This window comes from Haliotis rufescens, unplaced genomic scaffold (assembly GCF_023055435.1).
Source record: "Haliotis rufescens isolate VD_foot unplaced genomic scaffold, xgHalRufe1.0.p SCAF_30, whole genome shotgun sequence".
Lineage (NCBI taxonomy): Eukaryota > Metazoa > Mollusca > Gastropoda > Lepetellida > Haliotidae > Haliotis > Haliotis rufescens.
The window spans coordinates 3,115,739-3,122,627 of NW_025964002.1; positions in this window are offsets into that span (position 1 = coordinate 3,115,739).

Here is a 6,889-nt window from a genome sequence, read left to right on the forward strand (position 1 = left end):
ATATGATATTTTTCGGACATGAATTTATTGTAAGAATTTGAAAATGTCCATATCCTTGCAAATTTGAGTCAGTTTGAATTTCATGATATATACAGCTCTGTCAAGTAATACATCATGACACTGTGTAGAGTGCATATCATTATAAAATAAGGTTTCTACCACACACTGCATGGTAAACAAAGGTAGCAAAATGTCTTAAAACATTTGAAGTAGACATGAGTATATTAAATTCTACCAGCGATGGGTGGACATGAAATTTCTGGAATAAGTACATTTGGCAGAGATCTTTATGCAGACTGGAGATTAGCGAAAATGGTACTCTGTCTCAACGTAGCCCAGGTTGCAGACCTTGCGCGGTGTTTCTTCTCTAGGAATGTGTTCATCCACCTGTTTCAATACATAATTCATGTGGACTTCAGTGAAGCTGTGCAAAAGTGTACCTGAGTTTACTTACTGTTACTGCATTTATATAAGGCTCAAGAGAAAATTTGTCTTGAATAACAGTTCATTAGAATTAAAAAATGTCAAATCCAGAGAATAATTAGTCTTAAATATCTTACAAAACAGATGCCCTGGGGAGTTATTTTGTTACAGTGCACTTTTGTGAATGTGTGTCCATTATTGTCATTATCATTATCATCCTGTACATATGTTCTTGTAGAATCCTCCTGTTCTAGAACTTGCAAGGAGCGGTCCGGTAGCCTTGTGGTTAAGGCATTCGCTCATCACGCCAAAGATCTGGGTTCGATTTTCCCGACATGGGTACATTGTGTGAAGCCCATTTCTGATGTCCCCCGCAGTCATATTGCTGGAATATTGCCAAAAGCGGCGTAAAACCATACTCACTCACTCACTCTAGAATTTTGAATGCTTATACATGTATACTGAAAGATATATTCTGTACACTAGATTATATATTTACACTAGATCAGGGTGTTTTTCTTGTTTGTGTTAGCAAGTTATGCATACTTATTATAGTATTGTGAAATATATACACCTTCGCAAGGGTGACTGTTGGGACTGACTGTTATTTTTAGAAGCATGATTCATAGGAGGCTAGTTTCTGGAACCAACTCTTTAAGTGTAAAATTAAATAAAGAAAATAAATATAAAATAGTTTCATAGTTTCTTAAAATAAGTAGAAAATAATGAAAGCATGATTTCAGACAAACAAGGCATTGATTTTATTTTACATAACTTAGAGAATGGAAAACAAGGAAGTATGTTACCATGGTTACTCTGACTTCCTGTCTTCCTGTATGTGTCTGTGCAGTATTACTCAATGCTGGGTCCTCTTGCACAAAGCGATCTTAGCGCTAAGACTATTGTAAGCCTATGTTAAAGTATGGGAGTTACGATCATCTTAGCGCTAAGACCGCTTTGTGCATGAGGGCCCTGGTCAGTAATTTACAAGCTGACTATTTCAAATGTTGACACCAGCATCAGCAGGACACAATGTACTGTGTTCATCACTCAGCAACTTGCTCAAGTCTATTTTGATATATGTATACAACTCAACATTTGCTGAGGAACAAACTAGTCATCTTTAGTCAAAGGTGTGGTTCTTAGGAAATGTTGAGTAGTATAAAATACTATGGCTCATGAATCTTACATTGTGAGAAGAAGAACCATTTCTTTCTGACAATGGACCCATTCCTTCTGACTTTTATATGTTTGAATAAAGATAAAACTTCATGCAGTAAACGTTAGTGTATGCATGACCAGATCATTTTACACATATATCTAAATACATTTTGCCAGGGCTACAGTCAAACTTTTCCAAATCCGACAGTTTGTACCTATCTCTAAATATCTACAACGGGTACCCGGGTAAGTCGGGTAATAGTGTGGGGGGTACCTGGGTAGTAAATTTGGACTCGTCCCAGTCCTAGTTTCTTAAACTCAAGCAATATGACCAAGCATAATGTGTTATTGATTGGGGATTACTCAAGACAAAAAATGAAGACTAAGACAATTGGAGCAATACACAAGGTAGAAATGGACAAACTGTCTGAGAAGCAACTGATTTTATTGTTCAAACATATCCACATTTTATATTTAATTTGAAATAAATTAATAACCATCAACATCGCACTTTGGTGCAGCTGATCGCTATTGCCAGATATTATTTCGTATGGCACAGTTTTACCAATCACTGTCGATGCTCCTGCACTCGCGATAGCGAAAACTTTATGTTGACATATACCAGTTGAACTACAACAAATATGACTTTCAGCAAGTCATTGTATAGCATTTATTATATTTATATATATTCTCTATCCGCTAAAGTTCGATTCAAGGCGTAAATTATGGCCATCTGACCGTGGTAACTTTATATAACGGTCAGATCTGCGATCTTCAGATCACTTCACATACAACTTCGCCGAAATGAATGTAAACAATATTGAATGAAAGTTTGAATAAAATATAAATTATGTCACAAACATAAGTCCAGATATACAATGAACATTTTATATAACCAGACATTGTAATTCCATGATTAATTAGTGTACTTCAGTATGGATTTGTTGACATGATATTTCCGGTGCTCCGTGCTCACAGTAATATGTATGTTGGCAAAATAAACATCAAAACTCTTCAACCCTGTGTATAAGATGACCCCCCCACACACACTTGAAAGCCCCCGAATTCTAAGTACGAAAAAACTTGCCATACACACAGCGATTTATGGTATGTGAATTTAACTGTATGATATTTAATACATTAAGGTCCATGACACAGGTGTATGTAGCACTTCTGAAGTTCAAACTAGAATTGTCCCAATAAACAGCTGTTATGATTAGGGAAATATTGGCCTTAAGTTTTGTAAATAACTGAGCTTTGTTTTTTCTTGTTTTTCTCCACTTCAACTTTATCCATTGTTGCTTTCATTTCAGATATGAGAATACAACAAGGTGCAATAGAGAACATTATTAACTTCACTGAAATGTTTCGATCGATGTGTTTGTACAATACATAAGCCAGCAGTAGGTCATCACATGTGTTCAGCTAGAAAAACTGGTGTCCTCGGTCTGGGGAGACAATCAGTTATTCCAGGAACCTTGCTTAGAAACGACGAGTAAACATTTGCCAGGACAACAGTATTTTCCAGTCAATTTGACAGAGTATAGAAGATCATCATAAAGGCTATCCTTGTTTTAGATGTAACTGTTTGACTTCATGAAAAAGCTTTGGCCTTTTATTTATTTGATTTGTGTGAAAAAGACAGGTTTTCTTTGACAAAAGTTTTCAAAATAAATTTTCCAAATAAACGTTTTTTTAGTCAGAAATTTTGATCAGCTTGAATTATTGATGAAGTTGGGTAATAGCTAAGAAAAATATCACTGGTAATTTTGTTTCAACCTAATTTATTTAAAACAAAAGCACATGGCATTTCAATCGCTAGGAAGTTTACATTGACTCTTGCTTACTCATCTTTGGCAGTCATGAAGCACTGGCCTGTTTAAGGAAAGTATCCAGAATTTGCATAATCAGAGAAATATATTTCCTCTGTTCTCACATGAACACATTACACTAACATTGAGCATATCAGTACAAAGTTTGATGTACGATCTAAAAAATACTATCATGAAAGTGTATCCCGTGGATAAGCCGACCCCTTTCTACAGAATCTTTTTTCTGGTCCTCAAAATTCGGCTTATACGCGGTCATATACGGTATGTATAAAAGTGTAATTTTCTGACTATCATACTTTTACAAGTCAGAATAGTTCTTAGTACTTTAATGTTATATTTCGTGTTGAATATATAGATACATTTAGTATACATTTCTTGTAATTTGTTATAGTGCTTAAATGACATATATATATACAATTGATAATTTCATTTATGTGTTATGATTTTTATATGACATATACAATTGATACATGTCATCAATGTGTTATAGTGGTTATATGACACATATATACAATTGATACATGTCATCAATGTATTAACGTTATAGTGGTTATATGACATATATACAATTGATACATGTCATCAATGTGTTATTGTGGTTATATGACACATATATACAATTGATACATGTCATCAATGTGTTATTGTGGTTATATGACATATATACATTTGATACATTTCATTAATGTGTTATAGTGGTTGTATGACATATATACATTTGATACATTTCATTAATGTGTTATTGTGGTTATATGACATATATACAATTGATACATGCCATCAATGTGTTATAGTGGTTATATGACATATATACAATTGATACATGTCATCAATGTGTTATTGTGGTTATATGACATATATACATTTGATACATTTCATTAATGTGTTATAGTGGTTATATGACATATATACATTTGATACATTTCATTAATGTGTTATTGTGGTTATATGACATATATACAATTGATACATGCCATCAATGTGTTATAGTGGTTATATGACATATATACGATTGATACATGTCATCAATGTGTTATAGTGGTTATATGACATATATACAATTGATTCATGCCATCAATGTGTTATAGTGGTTATATGACATATATACAATTGATACATGTCATCAATGTGTTATAGTGGTTATATGACATATATACAATTGATACATGCCATCAATGTGTTATAGTGGTTATATGACATATATACAATTGATGCATTTCATCAATGTGTTATAGTGGTTATATGACATATATACAATTGATGCATTTCATTAATGTGTTATAGTGGTTATATGACATATATATATACATTTGATGCATTTCATTAATGTGTTATAGTGGTTTTATGACATATATACAATTGATGCATTTCATTAATGTGTTATAGTGGTTATATGACATATATACAATTGATGCATTTCATTAATGTGTTATAGTGGTTATATGACATATATATATATTTGATGCATTTCATTGATGTGTTATAGTGGTTATATGACATATATATATACATTTGATGCATTTCATTAATGTGTTATAGTGGTTATATGACATATATACAATTGATGCATTTCATTAATGTGTTATAGTGGTTATATGACATATATATACATTTGATGCATTTCATTGATGTGTTATAGTGGTTATATGACATATATACAATTGATGCATTTTATTAATGTGTTATAGTGGTTATATGACATATATATACATTTGATGCATTTCATTAATGTATTATAGTGGTTATATGACATATATACAATTGATGCATTTCATTAATGTGTTATAGTGGTTATATGACATATATACAATTGATGCATTTCATTAATGTGTTATAGTGGTTATATGACATATATATATATTTGATGCATTTCATTGATGTGTTATAGTGGTTATATGACATATATATGTACATTTGATGCATTTCATTAATGTGTTATAGTGGTTATATGACATATATACAATTGATGCATTTCATTAATGTGTTATAGTGGTTATATGACATATATATACATTTGATGCATTTCATTGATGTGTTATAGTGGTTATATGACATATATACAATTGATGCATTTCATTAATGTGTTATAGTGGTTATATGACATATATATACATTTGATGCATTTCATTAATGTATTATAGTGGTTATATGACATATATACAATTGATGCATTTCATTAATGTGTTATAGTGGTTATATGACATATATATACATGTATATACATTTGAGGCATTTCATTAATGTGTTGTAGTGATGTGTTATATATATATATATATATATATATATATATATATATATATATATATATATATATACATTTGATACATTTCATTAATGTGTTATTGTGCTTATGTGACATATATATACATTTTGATACATTTCAACATTAATAACTCTATACTCAGTATAGTTATTAGTGTTTTTTTTGGTTATATTTCGTGTTGAATCTATACAAAAAATACATGTAATGTTATTTTCTACAGTAGTTATATGACATATGTTATATGTCTGTTTCTGATATAGATATATGTTTTGATTCTTACAGCATCATAGTTTCCGAATGTATTTTTGAATGCATCTGTGTTGTTCAAAATCATGCCTTCATGTTATTGATTGGCAATAGTAATAAAGCTAGCCTACTGACATTATTGTGTTGGTTTCTGTTATCCCACCTGAGCATTGGATCAGCGTTAAACTGTGTTTATCACATGGCCTGCTTATCCGCATCACCAATTGTCATTTTCTGTAAGTACATCTATTCTGAAACCTCTGCAGCAATGGTTTCCTTGTTTCACAACACACTCAGCAATATTAAGGATAAGATACCACTCCTTTTGATTGGGATAATGTTATATTTCCCTGATGCACAAAATTGATAATCATGATATGTCAAGTGCATATTTATACATATCTGACAACTATTTATCCTTACCAACAGTACAGTAGTATATATTCTGTAAGAAACATTTTCAATTTTGGGGGGAGATTTCAATTTTTTGCCATAATTATCAAACTGATTACTGGATGTTAATGTATGGATACTGATCTTTCCTGATGAACATAATCTTACGGACCATAAAAGGACTCAAGGGTGTTGACGGGGGAGCCTGCTTCATCCCCAAGTGATGGAACACACTTGTAGGTCAGCTTGCAGGTGCCCGTTGTGGCATTCTTGGTAATCCCTGTTGCCTGGAAGAAGACGTGGCCAATGTTGTTGATCTCCCCTGCATCAGACATTAGGAACACAAAGGTCGTGCACGCTGGGGACAATGCTGGTCGACTACAGTGTCAGAAATTTGCACTAGTCCTATAGTTCTTGCCAAACTGCCCAATGCTTAATTTATCACACTGACTTGTAGAAAATTGCCATTTTAAGGGTTTTGCTATATGTTATCATTATGAGGACAAGTGGACTAAAATGGTTAGTTTCTTTTGCAGCTCTGAGCAGCACAGGGCTCCTCTGAAATTAGTAT